This window comes from Orcinus orca, chromosome 19 (genome assembly GCF_937001465.1).
Source record: "Orcinus orca chromosome 19, mOrcOrc1.1, whole genome shotgun sequence".
NCBI classification, from domain to species: Eukaryota; Metazoa; Chordata; class Mammalia; order Artiodactyla; family Delphinidae; genus Orcinus; species Orcinus orca.
Window position 1 is genome coordinate 182,705 of NC_064577.1, and position 15,834 is coordinate 198,538.

Genomic DNA, 15,834 nt, shown 5'->3' on the forward strand with positions numbered 1-15,834 from the left:
TTAGTATTTTGGATACTAACCCCTTATCAGTTGTATCATTTGCAAATCTTTTCTCCTATTCAGTAGGTTGTCTTTTCATTTTGTCAATGGTTTCCTTTGCTGTGCAAAAGCTTTTAAGTTTCACTAGGTCCCATTTGTTTAATTTTGCTTTCATTTCCTTTGCTTTAGGAGACAGGTCCAAAAAAATATATTGCTACGACTTATGTCAAAGAGTGTTCTGCCTATGTTTTCTTCTAGGAGTTTTATGGTTTCTAGTCTTAAATTTAGGTCTTTAATCCATTTTGAGTTTATTTTTGTAAATGGTGATAGAGAATGTTCTAATTTCATTCTTTTATATGTAGCTGTTTAGTTTTCCCAGCACCACTTATTGAAGAGATAGTCTTTTCTCCATTTTATATTCTTTTTTAAAAATACATTTATTAATTTATTTTTTTGGCTGCATAGCGTCTTAGTTGCAGCACATGGGATCTTTGTTGTGGCACAGGTTCTTTGTTGTGGTGCGTGGGCTTCTCTAGTTGTGGTGCACGGGTTTTCTCTTCTCTAGTTGTGGCACGCGGGCTCCAGGGCACGTGGGCTCTGTAGTTTGCCGCACACAGGCTCTCTTGTTGAGGCGCGTGAGCTCAGTAGTTGTGGCGTGAGAGCTTAGTTATCCTGGGGCGTGTGGGATCTTAGCTCCCCGACCAGGGGTAGAACGCGAGTCCCCTGCATTGGAAGGTGGATTCTTTGCCACTGGACCACCAGGAAAGTCCCTCTCCATTTTATATTCTTACCTCCTTTGTCATAGATTAATTGACCATAAGTGCATGGGTTTATTTCTGGGATTTCTATCTTGTTCCATTGATCTATATCTTACACTTATACACAAAGTTACTCAAAATGGATCAGAAACTTGAACATTAGACCTGAAACGATAAAACTCCTAGAAGAAAACATAGGTGGTAAGCTTCTTGACATCTGTCTTGGTGATGTTTTTTTTTTGGATTGACACAAAAAGCAAAGGCAACAAAAGCAAAAATAAATAAATGAGACTACGTCAAACTAAAAAGCTCCTGCACAGTAAAGGAAACCATCAACAGAATTAAAAAGCAACATACCAAATGGGAGAACATGTTTGCAAATCATGTGTCTGATGAGGGGTTAATATCCAAAGTATATAAAGAACTCATACAACTCAATAACAAAACAAAACAAATAATATAATTTTAAAATAGGCACAGGATCTGAATAAACATTTTTCTAAAGAAGACATACAGATAGCCAACAAGTACATGAAAAAGTGCTTAACATCACTAATCCTCAGGGAAATGAAAATCAAAACCACAGTGAGATATCACCTCACACCTGTTAGAATGGCTGTCATCAAAAAGACAAGAAATAACAAGTGTTAGTGAGGATTAAAGGAAAGGGAACCCCTGTGCACTGTTGGTGGGAATATAATTTGTGCAACCAGTATGGAAAATAGTATGGGAGTTACTCAAGAAATTAAAAGTAGAACTACCATATGACCCAGCAAGTCCACTTCTGGGTATTTATCTGAAGAAAACAAAAACACTAACTCAAAATACATGCACCTCTATGTTTATTGTAGCATTATTTACAATAGCCAAGATATGGAAGAAACACATGTCCATATATTCTGTATATTCATTAGACACACACACACACACACACACACATATACACACACACAATGGAACATTATTCAGCCATAGAAAAAGAAGGAAATCTGGCCATTTTTGACAATATGGGTGGACTTTGAGGGCATAATGTTAAGCAAAATAAGTCAAACAGAGAAAGACAAATACTGTATGATCTCACTTATATGTGGAATCTAAAATCAAAAAAAACAACCAAAGAAAAAAATTCCCAAGCTCACGAATACAAAGAATAGGGGTGGGGTGGAGGTGCAGAATGGATAAAGGAGGTTAAAAAGTACAAAATTCCAGCTGTAAGATGCATAAATCATGGGGATATTATGTACAGCAGAGTGACTGTGCTAAGTAATACTGTATTGTACATTGGAAGGTTGCTAAGAGAATAAATCTTAAAAGTTTTCAACACAAGAAAAAAATGTCATAACAATATATGGTAATTGATGTCAACTAGAATTATTGTCGTGGTCATTTTGCAGTATACAGAAATATCTCATCACTGTGTTGTATACCAGATGCTAATATAATTTTATATGCCAATTATATCTAAATTGTAAAAAGTCAACAGAATAAAAAGAATAGATACATGTATATGTATAACTGAATTACTTTGCTGTACACCTGAAACTAACATAACATTGTTAACCAACTATGCTCCGATATAAAATAAAAATTTTTTTAAAGTCAACAGAATATATTCTGTTACTACTTTGAAGGTAATGTGCCCTTTTTTCTTTGTCTTATTTTAAGATTTTTTTCATTGTCTTTGATGTTTAACAGTTTGATATGCTACGCCTATGTATATTTTTGTTTCCATTCATCCTTCTTGGGATTCACATAATGTCATAAGTGCATTTTCTTTTGTCTTGTCAGCTTGGAATTTTTCAAGCACTATCTCTTAAAGAAAAGATCACCCTTATACATGCTCACATCTCTCTAAGATATGTTATGTATACATCTGATGTTTTCGCTGTGTACAATGTGACTATTTTTCATGTGAATTTTCACTCTTCTTTTTCTCTGTATATGCTTCAATCTAAATATTTTTCATTAGCTTTATAGTTCACTAATTCTCTCTTTTGCTGTGTCTAATTTCCTATTAAACCTATCTATTACATGTCTAATTTCAGTTATCATATCAGTCAATTCTAGAATTCCTACTGGAGTCTTTCTATCGATTCAATTGTTTGATGGTTTTTTCCATCTCTCTGTCTCTCTCTTTTCCTCTCTTTTCTTAAGCACATAAATAATAGCTCTTTTTCAGTCCTTGTCTGATAGTTCCATTATTTGGCTTAACTTTGGTCTATTTATAGAGTATGTTTTTTTTCTTCTTGGTCTTCAGCCATAAAGTCCTATATTTTGGCATGCCAGGTAATTTTCAATTAAATGCTAGACACTGTATGAAAAAAAGTATAGAAGATCTAGATGATACTGTCTTCCTCTCAAGAGGATACACACTCTCCTTTGCAAGGCAGATAGAATAGCAGTTGATTATCTTAATCCAGTCAGCGACTTAGCTACTCAAGGAAAGTTTTGACAGTTTTGTTTATCTCTGATTTTTTTTGGCAGATCTCTAATTTGTCTAAAGCAAAGTTGGTTACCTCAGCTTTATAATGCCTTCAGACAGATGTTTTATGTATTATAACTGCCTTTTCTAGCTGTTCTCAATGGAACAGTTGGTTTGCCATATGCTACTCCTTTATTACTGCATACCTCTTTTGTGCACTATAGCAGTATTTCAGAAAATAATTAAATTTTTGTAGTGATAACCAATACACTCATTTGATTACATTTTAATGGAAAAAAGCTGTAATTTTTATCTGAGCTCAAAATATTTTTTTAACGTCTCTATTGGAGTATAATTAATTTACGATGGTGTGTTAGTTTCTGCCAAAATATTTTTATTGTGTCCAACTGCTCACGGGCCATCTTGATATATCATAGGTACCTAAGAAGTATCCAGCTGAACTCTATGCTTTTCTTCCTCTCTTCCAGGTTTAAGGAGACCAAAGAGGTGTAAAAATTAATTTCAGGGCAGAAGACCTGAATAGACATTTTTCCAAAGACGACATAGAGATGGCTAATAGGCACATGAAAAGATTCTCAACATCACTAATCATTATAGAAATGTAAATAAAAACCACAATGAGATATCACCTTACACCTGTCATAATAGCTGTCATCAAGAAATCTACTACAAATAACAAATGCTGACAAGGAGAAAAGGGAACCCTCATGCATTGTTGGTGGGGATGTAAATTGGTGCAGCCATTGTGTAAAACAGTATGGCAGTTTCTCAAAAAACTAAAAATAGAGCTACTGTATGACCCAGCAATTCCACTCTTGGGTATATATCCAAAGAAGACAAAAACACTAATTCAAAAAGATACATGCATCCCAGTGTTCATAGCAGCATTATTTACAACAGCCAAGATGTGAAACAACCTAAGTGTCCATCAGTAGATGAACGGATAAAGAAGATGTGGTATATGTATACATAATGGAATACTACTCAGCCATAAAAAAGAATGAAATTCTGCCATTTACACCAACATGGATGGACCTAGAGGGTGTTATGATTAGTGAAATAAGTTAGAGAAAGACAGATACTCTGTTATCACTTATATGTGGAATCTAAGAAATAAAACAAACGAATGTATATCACAAAACAAAAACAGATACAGTAAGTCCCCTACATACAGATGAGTTCCGTTCCGAGAGCACGTTCTTAAGTCCAATTTGTTTGTAAGTCCAGCAAAGTTAGCCTAGGTACCCAACAAACACAATCAGCTATATAATACTGTACTGTAATAGGTTTATAATACTTTTCACACAAATAATACAGAATAAAACAAACACAAAAGATAAAGAAAAAAAACTTAACCTTACAATACAGTACCTTGAAAAGTACAGTAGTACAGTATAACAGCTGGCATACAGGGGCTGTCATCAAGTGAACAGGCAAGAAGAGCTACTGACTGGAGGAGGGAGAGGAGGTGGGAGATCGTAGAGCTGAAGGTTCGTCAGCAACAGGAGACGGAGGGCAAGCTGCAATTTCACTCATGCCTGACACTGATGGAACATATGTTGGCATCTTTGAAAGTTCACAACTTGAAGGTTCGTATGCAGGGCACTTACTGTATAGAGAACAAACTAGTGGTTACTAGTGGGGAGAGGGAGGGTGGAGGGGCAAGATAGGGGTATGGGATTAAGATGTCCAAACTACTATGTATGAAATAAATAAGCAACAAGGATATATTGTACAGCACAGAGAAATATAGGCATTATTTTGTAATATATTTAAATGGAGTATAATCTATAAAAATTAAATTTCTATATTGAACACATGAAACTAATAAAATATTGTAAATAAACTATACTTCAATTTTAAAAGAATTTAAAAAAATAATCTGCTTTCATTATTTCATTAGGAAAACATACATTTGTGTCTTACATTTTTTTTCCTCTGAGGCATTTTATTTGCACATATGCATTACATCCCTAGAAAAAGAATCAAAGGATTTTCCCTCCTGTGTGTTTTCGTCTTGCTTCTTATGGTCCGTCATGCCAGCTGAGGTTGTCAGTACAATGAAACCAAACTGACAGGACAGGAGCAGCTTATACTGCCATTTTTCTAGATCTTTGAGTCGCACATCAAATCTGGGGCTGATCACACCACACTTATTTAGCCTGCCTGTGAGGTTCACAGCAATCTTCCCATTCCTGTGATCATCGGTGATTTCAGATTCGCCAAAGTAACCACGCTTCATTGTCACAGTTAGAAACCTGACGATGACTTTGGAGCACAGCCTAATAAGAACCTGGCATCTGCCTCTCTTTTCGGCATTGTTGATACTGTTGAGAGCATCAGCCAGGACATTTATGTGCACCCTTATGGCAGCATGGAAAGATGGCGAAAGGAGCTGTGTCTTACATTTGTAATAGCAAGTAAACATCTACCAGGCAATAGCTCAGAAAAGCTTCATGAAAAACTTAAGTTTGAAAAGATGCAACATATCATGGTTGATGAAGCTAAGAATTTCCACACTGACAACAGAGACTACTATGAGGAAAACAATCACTAAAAGGACAAAGAATTGCCCAGGAATATTTTTTTAGTTTTCTTGGACTACTTTCTGTAAATTTGCACCACTTGGATTACAGGGGCCTCCCCACTTCTTAACCTAGCATTCAGGAAGAGAATACACCAGAGTGGTTTGCAATGAGATCCAAAAGCCAAGTACCTGCAAAGAGCAGTGCAGGACGTCAGAGGAAATTCTCCACCTAACATCCCTCCTGACTTTCTGGGGGTTTCCTGGACCCAGGGTGTGGATGGCACTTTAGAGATTAGAGCGAATTGTATTTGGAACATGAGGAGACCCATGTGGCAGAGCTATGCCAGTTCTTTTTTAAAAAGGATCACTCCCTGCAAGGGGTTTGTGTTTTAATAAGCACAGCAGATGAAGCTCCTTAAAGAAATGAGGAAGCAAAGGGTGTAGTCCAGAGCAACAAGGCAGCTGAGGGGCTGGATGAGCACATCAGGTTGGACAGTGTCGTCTGGTTTTCGAACTTGGGAAGGAAGGTCACGTTTGAGATCACTCCAAGCATGGCTGAGACAACTATTGTACAGAATCTTATGCTCTCTCCAGCATGTGTTTCCAGTATGGAAACACAGCTGTATATTCTGAAGGATAACTGATTGGAAGGCCCCCTGACTAAGAAGAAAGTCTGCCTGTGTGTGAAACTAGCTGTTCTAGGTGCTGGGAATCCCGTGGCAGATGTGAACTGGAATCTGTGAACAAAGGGGTACAAAGAATGGCAAAGCACGAAAAGTGATAATATGGTTGTAAAATGGGCTGTCCTTTTTTAAAAGCCTCGCTTTACTCTCCTCCCTCCTGCTAATTTTCAGTCATTGTCCCTATGGGTTAAATCAACCAGAATTTAGCTGGCAAGGGAGCCTATTAATGTCATCCAGTCAGCCTCCCAGGGTCCAGAACAGGATGGAGAATGGATCCCAGAGGGACAAATGGAAGATGTTCACAACACATCTTGTTATTGGGGCTTGTTAGAGGCTTTCTTCAGAACTCTGTCTTCTACAGAACCTTCCATTCCCATTGGGTCTGCTGGGTCGTCATGTTAAAATGGCTGGGCATTCTCACTTTGGACCTGCTACAGAGTACTGTCCTCTGGCAGCCTTACTGGTTGCCAGAAAGTAGATTAGAGCTGCATGTCTGAAATTCAGAGAAACCAACCAAACCTGGAGCCTCCCTCTTTGTAGTGGGCAGTGAACAGTGCTGTAATTCACTTCTTGGTTTTTACCCAAAGAGGTTCAAAACTTATGTCCACAGAAAGACCTACACACAGATGTTTATATGGAAGCTTTATTCATAACTGCCAAATCTTGGAAGCAACCAAGATGTCCTTCCACACCAGTGCCCTTCCCTTAGTGGAAGAGATTTGGTGCGATTGTAGAGTTAATCAGCATTTAACTCAACAACCCTACCGGTCAGGCCCTTGGCATGGTGCTCAGCCATATCTGCCCTGAAAATTATATGGGATGAGTGACCGCTCCAAGGCTTTTTTGTTTTCCGTGGATCTCCTCAGTGGGATAGTTTTGCTCTCAATCTCAATTTTTCATTGTCTATCCTTCCTAGAGCTATCAGAAAAAGGCAATTTACTCTACAGTCTTTGTAATTACTGTTGTTGCCATAGAAACTAAAAGCCATAGTCACCCCAATGCCTTGCCCTCCAACTTTACTTCATCCTATGCCACTCCTGATGATGATGCCACCGTGTGCATGTGTGTGTAAACTATTAACAGGTAGCCTGAAAGGATACCCACCGAAGTCATGATGGTTTTTGCTGCTGGAGAGAAGGGAGAGAAATTGGGTGGGGAAGAGAAGAAAGAGGAGTTCAGATTTTGCTAAGGTATGTTATTTCTTTTATTTAAACAAAAGCTTAAAGCAAATATGAAAAAATCTTAACACATAAATCCTAGATGGCAAAGAGTCATTGTGTATATATATATGTTTTTACTTTCTGTGATTTTCAAATTTTACTCCTCCCCATTCCTCATGCATCATTATTCATTTTGATCATGAGGGACTTATCCCAGGATACAGGATGATAGAAAACTAAGAAAGTAATTCATAAAACTGTTACATCAACACGTAAAGACATACATACATGACAAAATCATATCAGTAAATGCCCCAAATTATTACATTACACAAAATGCAAAAGTCATAAAAAGCAAAAGCTGTCTTTTTCACATCTGTGTTCCCCTGACACTCATTTGCCCTTCCCTGGAGCCAAATGCTACTGCAATTTTTTTTAAGGATACTTCCAAAGATATTTAATGCATTTGCAAGCACATCCTTATATCAATTCTACAAGCAAAAGATAGACTTTTTTCTGCATGTTGCTTTGTTCGCCATACAATATACCTTAAAGATGGTCCCACATCCTATACTACAAAGCTACAGTAATCAAGACAGTATGGTACTGGCACAAAAACAGAAATATAGATCAATGGAACAGGATACAAAGCCCAGAGATAAACCCATGCACATATGGTCACCTTATCTTTGATAAAGGAGGCAAGAATATACAGTGGAGAAAAGACAGCCTCTTCAATAAGTGATGCTGGGAAAACTGGACAGGTACATGTCAAAGTATGAAATTAGAACACTCCCTAACACCATACACAAAAATAAACTCAAAATGGATTAAAGACCTAAATGTAAGGCCAGTCACTATCAAACTCTTAGAGGAAAACATAGGCAGAACACTCTATGACATAAATCACAGCAAGATCCTTTTTGACTTACCTCCTAGAGAAATGGAAATAAAAACAAAAATAAACAAATGGGACCTAATGAAACTTAAAAGCTTTTGCACAGCAAAGGAAATCATAAGACAAAAAGACAACCCTCAGAATGGGAGAAAATATTTGCAAATGAAGCAACTGACAAAGGATTAATCTCCAAAATTTACAAGCAGCTCATGCAGCTCAATAACAAAAAAACAAACAAGCCAATCCAAAAAGAGGCAGAAGATCTAAACAGACATTTCTCCAAAGAAGATATACAGATTGCCAACAAACACATGAAAGAATGATCGACATCATTAATCATTAGAGAAATGCAAATCAAAACTACAATGAGGTATCATCTCACACGGTCAGAATGGCTATTATCAAAAAATCTACAAACAATAAATGCTGGAGAGGATGTGGAGAAAAGGGAACCATCCTGCACTGTTGGTGGAAATGTAAATTGATACAGCCACTATGGAGAACAGTATGGAGGTTCCTTAAAAAACTAAAAATAGAGCTACCATATGACCCAGCAATCCCACTACTGGGCATATACCCTGAGAAAACCATAATTCAAAAAGACACATGCACACCAATGTTCATTGCATCTCTATTTACAATAGCCAGGACACGGAAGCAACCTAAGTGTCCATCAACAGATGAATGGATAAAGAAGATGTGGCACATATATACAATGGAATATTACTCAGCCATAAAAAAAACCGAAATTGAGTTATTTGTAGTGAGGTGGATGGGCCTAGAGTCTGTCATACAGAGTGAAGTAAGTCAGAAAGAGAAGAACAAATACCATATGCTAACACATATATATGGAATCTAAGAAAAAAAAAAAAGGTCATGAAGAACCTAAGGGCAAGACAGGAATAAAGACACAGACCTACTAGAGCATGGACTTGAGGATATGGGGAGGGGGAAGGGTAAGCTGTGACAAAGTGAGAGAGTGGCATGGACATATATACACTACTAAACGTAAAATAGATAGCTAGTGGGAAGCAGCCGCATAGCACAGGGAGATCAGCTCCGTGCTTTGTGACCACCTAGATGGGTGGGAGGGAGGGAGACGCAAGAGTGAAGAGATATGGGAACATATGTATATGTATAACTGATTCACTTTGTTATAAAGCAGAAACTAACACACCATTGTAAAGCAATTATACTCCAATAAAGATGTTAAAAAATTAAATAAATAAAGATGGTCCCACATCAATATGCATAGAGAGCTCTATTCTTTTATGGCTTCATAGTATTACAATATGTTGATATGTCATTAAGTTATTCAACCCTTTTGGGTGGATATTTACTATTTTGTAGTCTTCTGCTATTAGATATAAAGTGAAATTCAGTTACCTGCACAGAAGTCATTTCAAACATGTTTAACCATATATGTAGAATAAATTCCTAAAAGAGGAATTGCTAGGTAAAGGGATATGTGCATTTAAAATTTCGATAGCTACTGCCAGATTGTTGTTGATAGAAATTGTACTACTTTATGACAATATACAAAAGTGCTTTTTCCCTACCAAATGGTAAAACAATTAAGTTTGAACTTAATGATTCTGTCAATCTAATAAGTGAAAAAGAGTGATATCTTGTTGTAGTTTTTAACTGATGATTCTATATCATAACCAAAGTTTCCATAAATTTAGGAACTATGTTAAATTCCTTTTCTGTGTTCTTCTGCCTGTTCACATCTTTGGCCATTTTTCTTTGGGGATGTTATTTTTTTTTCTCTTAGATTTGTAGAAACTTTTTTTTACAATTAGGAGTTAACTATTGTCTTTGGGACTTCCCTGGTGGCACAGTGGTTAAAAATCTGCCTGCCAATGCGGGGGACACAGGTTCGAGCCCTGGTCCGGGAAGATCCCACATGCCGCGGAGCAACTAAGCCTGTGCGCTACAACTGCTGAGCTTGCACTCTAGAGCCTGTGAGCCACAACTGCTGAGCCCATGTGCCACAACTACTGAAGCCCATGCGCCTAGAGCCCGTGCTTCACAATGAGAAGCCACCTCAATGAGAAGCCCGCACACCACAACGAAGAGTAGCCCCAGCTCGCCACAACTAGAGAAAGCCCACATGCAGCAACAAAGACCCAATGCAGCCAAAAATAAATAATAAATTTATATTAAAAAGGAGTTAACTATTCTCTTCGATTTTTGTTGCAAATATATTCAAAGTGTGTTGTTCATTTCTTGATCCTTTTATAGTGTTTTTGCTATAAAGATACTTCTGTTTTTAAAAAAATCATTATTTTCTTTCCTGGTTTCTGATTGAGGGCCATATTTAGGCCTTCCGTATGCTGGGATTATAAAAAAATAAATGTCCTACTTTTTCTCCATGTACTTCCATGATTCAATAGTTTTACATTTAAGTATTGCATCCATTTGGAATTTATTTTGGTGTCAACTGTGATGTATGGTCCAAGCTTAATTTTTTTCAGATAGGTACTCAAGTCATTCAACATCATTTATTGAATAATCCATCTTTTTTCCAAGTAATATGAATGCCACCTTTAATATATGTAATATTCCCAGACATATTTGAATTTATTTTTGGACATTCTAGTCCAACCCATTGACCTGCCACACAGCAGAACCATGTTGTTTTAATTATTGTAGCTTTACAATATGTTTTAATACTTGGCCATGCTAATTACCCTCAGCTTTTTCCTTTTTAGATTTTTCCTAGATAATCTTGCTTTTGATTTTTCAATGAAGTTTAAAAAAACTTTGATGCTTTGGAAAAAGTTGTGTCAGTATTTTTATTGGGATGACATTGAATTTATAGATTAACTTAGTGAAAATGGATACATTTATGATTTTGAGTTTTCTTATCCAAAACACTCTACTCTTGGGCTTCCCTGGTGGTGCAGTGGTTAAGAATCCACATGCCAATGCAGGGGACACATGTTCAAGCCCTAGTCTGGGAAGATCCCACATGCCACTGAGCAACTAAGCCCGGGCACCACAACTACTGAGCCTGTGCTCTAAAGCCCATGAGCCACAACAACTGAAGCCTGCGTGCCTAGAGCCTGTGTTCTGCAACAAGAGAAGCCACCGCAATGAGAAGCCTGCGCACCACAATGAAGAGTAGCCCCCACTCGCTGCAACGAGAGAAGCCTGCGCACAGCAACAAAGACCCAACACAGCCAAAAATAAATAAAATAAAATAATTTAATTTAAAACAAACAGTCTACTCTTTATCTGTACAAGTTCTCTTTTGGCTTCTTCAGTTTTTTTGTTTTTTGTTTTTTTGGCGCACTGGGTCTTCGTTGCTGCGCGGGGGCTTTCTCTAGTTGTGGCAAGTGGGGGCTACTCTTTGTTGTGGTGCATGGGCTTCTCATTGCGGTGGCTTCTCTTGTTTCGGAGCACAGGCTCTAGGTGCGTGGGCTTCAGTAGTTGCAGCACATGGGCTCAGTAGTTGCAGCACACAGGCTCTAGAGCACGCAGGCTTCAGTAGTTGCAGCGCATGGGCTCAGCAGTTGCGGTGCACAAGCTCTAGGGCGTGCAGGCTTCAGTAGTTGTGGCACACGGACTCAGTAGTTGTGGCTCACAGGCTTAGTTGCTCCACGGCATGTGGGATCTTCCTGGACCAGGGATCGAACCTGTGTCCCCTGAATTGACAGGTGGATTCTTAATCACTGCACCACCAGGGAAGTTCCTTCAGTTTTGTCTTATAGTTTTATTCATATAGGCTTGACATTTCCTGTCACAGATTTTCTTACTTTATCTTTTTTGTAGGAATTACAATAGGACTTTTTTTCCTTTCCTATACCTTCTAAGAGATGTAGTTTGCATATATGAAGGCTACTGAATTATCTGACAATTAGAAAATAATACATACAGATTAACCTTATATTTTACTGATGCATTTGTTTACCCTTCTTTCTTGAAACAGCTGCTTTCTTCTTAGGTCATTTTTCTCTCATAGAAGGACATTATTCAGTGATTCTTTAGGGGATGGGCTATGATTGATTTTTTTTTAATCCCTAGTCGTTGCAAGTCTGAAAATTTATTTATTTTGCCCTCAACCTTAATGATAGTTTGATCAGGGAGAGAAGTCTAAGTTCAAAGTTGTTTTTCCACAGTACTTTGATCATACAGCCCATATTCTTTTTGCATCTAATCTTGCTCATGAAATAGTTATTGTCAAATTTATTCTTCTTTTTGTAGACTATCTAAACTTTTTTCTCTTTAGGATTAAAAAAAATCTTTACTGTTCTGAATCTTTACTATAGTGTGTTACATGTTTGACTTATATATCCTGCCCACTATTCTGGAAACTCTTTTAGTCTAAGGAGGTATGATGGTGGTGATTTTGCACACACACCCTGGGGACATTTAGCAATATTTGGAGATATTTTTACTTGTCACAACTGGGGACAGAAGGATTTGCTGCTAAACATCTTATGATCCCCAGGAAAGCCCCTCACAGCAAAGAATTATCCAGCCCAAACTGCCAATAGTGCCATCACTGAGAAACCCTGAAGTATGGGATTTTAGTTCTAGGCCTTGGTCTGGCCAAGTGGGTGAAAATTGGATTTGGCCTCAGCCTCAGGGTAACAGTTTCTGGCTGGGGGGGATTCAATCTTGGCTTTGCAACAGTGGTTGTCCTGGCCCTGAGGTGGTGGCAGCCTCTGTTTTTTACTATGGTTTACCTCACTTTTTCCTACTTGTACAAATGCCTCATAGTTTTTGGTCCATGAAGAGGTGCTTTTCTTGTTTTTGAGCGTGACTATGTATATAGTAATGTTTTAAAATATCTTTTTCACTATTTCTATGAATTTTCTTTTGAGAGAGAGATTCCAACATGTGACCTTCAAGGTCTTTACACAAAGGTACAAACTCAATAGAATTAATTCCAGTAATACTGAAAGATAAAAGGAAGCAACAAATCACGCATAATCCAAGCAACCAAAAACATTCAATATTAAATTCCACAGAGCTGTTTTTTAAATACATCTGATAAAGTATAAAAACAGCTAGACAGAATTAGTTATGTTAAATGGAACTATATTACACATACTATTTTGAAACTATTTTTACATTTAATTAGCTTGAACTTAACTGAAGAAAAAGCAACTAATAAAATTGAAGACACAATTACTGAATATAATTTTTTTTAGCCCAAGAACTTTTAATTACTTAAAGAGTTATCCAATATTAAAATAACTAAATTGCAGAAGTGTTTAAAATGTTTGGAATCATTTTAAAGTTATTTTGAAATATGTATTAGCATCCAGCAACTTCTTGCCATGAAAAATGACATTAGCAGTCAAACTTCCTCACTACCCCTACCATCCCCTTACTTTTGTTAATTACTGTAATGGGTATCTGTTGTTTTGATCTAACAAACATCCTCCCACCCTACTTTAGTAACTGATATTCTTTTGGGGAACTAACCAAACTAACCACTTTACATCAAGTCTTTCGGAGATTTTCAACCAAGATGTTTTCCCTATGCTAGTTAAGAGTTGAGTACGGTATCCAAGCTAGACAAATACGAGTCTCTGACTATAATTTGACCTTTATAAACCAAGTAAAGAAAATGATTGGAGCCAATTGACACCTGTGATCTAGATCCTTGGAACCTCTCAGGTACCTATCTTCTCTAAGGCCTATATAGTCAGCATGTCTTCTGATTCTGTGAGTGGTCCTCCCTCATGATTCCAGTAAAAGTTTTTATTGTTGTTTGTTTAAATTATCCAGAGCCTGCTTTTGTTGCTTGAAACAAAAAATCTATCTGATATAAAAATATTTTTACTTTGTCAAGGTTTATAACATTCTTTTCCATAATTCCTATATAGTCATAATTCCTATATATCTTAATTATATACATGTTAATGGATTTAAAGTCCAGTTACCATTATCCTTTATTTTCACATATTGCCTGCTTAGCTGGATTTCCTCGCTGAATAATTTTTCTTCAAGAATGAATCAGGGGTCTTGTATTTATAGAATTCTTTCATGTTCAAAAAAATCCATGAGCTGCCTTTGCACTAGAATAATACTTTGGCTAGGTTTATTATTTTTAAGCTAAAATTTCTTTCCCTAAGAAAGAATTTCTTGCTTCATTGTCTTCTTAGATGCTTCTGGTCAAGATGGAGTAACAGTGACCACTTTCTACTCTCCCTTCTGAAACAACTGCAAAATCAGACAAAATATATGAAATAACAGGTCTCAAGACACTGGAAATTAGGACTGTGATCCCTGAGATATGGGAAACTAATGAGGTGGAGGTCACTGCCCCAGCTTACTGCCTGCAGAAAGTTTCTAGGCTATAGTTCAGAGAGTGAAAACTCAGGTACAGTTTGGCAGTCTCCATGAGGTGAATACAGAGTTGGGACCCTAGGGAGGGCAAGAAAACTAGAGATTGTAAGGCAGAATACCAAAGAGGACAGAGTTTCATAGACAGAAAATTCTACACTTGATCTTAGCCAAAAGGCCGAGAAGCGATGACAGACAGAAAATTCTAAAATCTGCAAAGCATTCTTTTTGAGTACTCAGCTGAATACTTATCAGCTTATGCCTGTGAGGAAACACTTGAGAATGGAGAAATATTCACCCCAAAGTATTAGAGGGAACAAGCCTTAGAGCTCACATGGGGCCAGAAATAGTATCTGCTCCTACCAACCAGAGTGCAAGACATCAAAATTCACAAGGCATTAGGTAGAGTACTCAGACGAGTTTTGCCTCAGTAGGTGCAAAAAGTGAACCCTAGCCTAAATGCTGCTCTGGTCCTGTGTACAAAGCTTAAAAACAAGATCCAAAAGGATCAAACTATTTCCAATTAACTTAACCATGTCTCAGAACAAAGCTCATGAGTACTTATAAGAATACAAAAACATTCAGCACCCAAAGTGGTAAAACTCACAATGTCTAGCATCCAACAAAAAATTACCATGTGGGACTTCCCTGGCAGTCCAGTGGTTAAGACTCCACACTTCCACTGCAGGGGGCATGGATTCCATCCCTGGTCAGGGAACTAAGATCCTTCAGGCCACGTGGCATGTGCATGGCCAAAAAAATGTTTTTAATAAATAAATTAATTTTTTTTAATTTTTAAAAATTAAAAAGTTTTAATTTTTTTAATTTAAAAAATTAAAACGATTTTTAAATTTTTTTAATTAAAAGTTAAAAAAAATTTTAATTACCATGTCTGCAAAGGAGCTGGAAAATACCAACTATTAAGAGGAAAATAACCACTTGAAATTTTTTAAATAACTTTTAAAAATTTATTAATTTATTTATTTTTGGCTGCGTTGGGTATTCTTTGCTGTGCCCAGGCTTTCTCTAGTTGCGGTGAGCAGGGGGCTACTCTTCGTTGTGGTCAGCGGGCTTCTCATTGCG

General features: G+C 37.2%; 1 pseudogene; it reads right to left on the minus strand.

Moving 5' to 3' along the window:
* Positions 1 to 5,153: 5,153 nt before the first annotated feature.
* Positions 5,154 to 5,608, minus strand: LOC125962085 (40S ribosomal protein S15a-like; annotated as a pseudogene).
* Between the last annotated feature and the right edge of the window lie 10,226 nt (positions 5,609 to 15,834).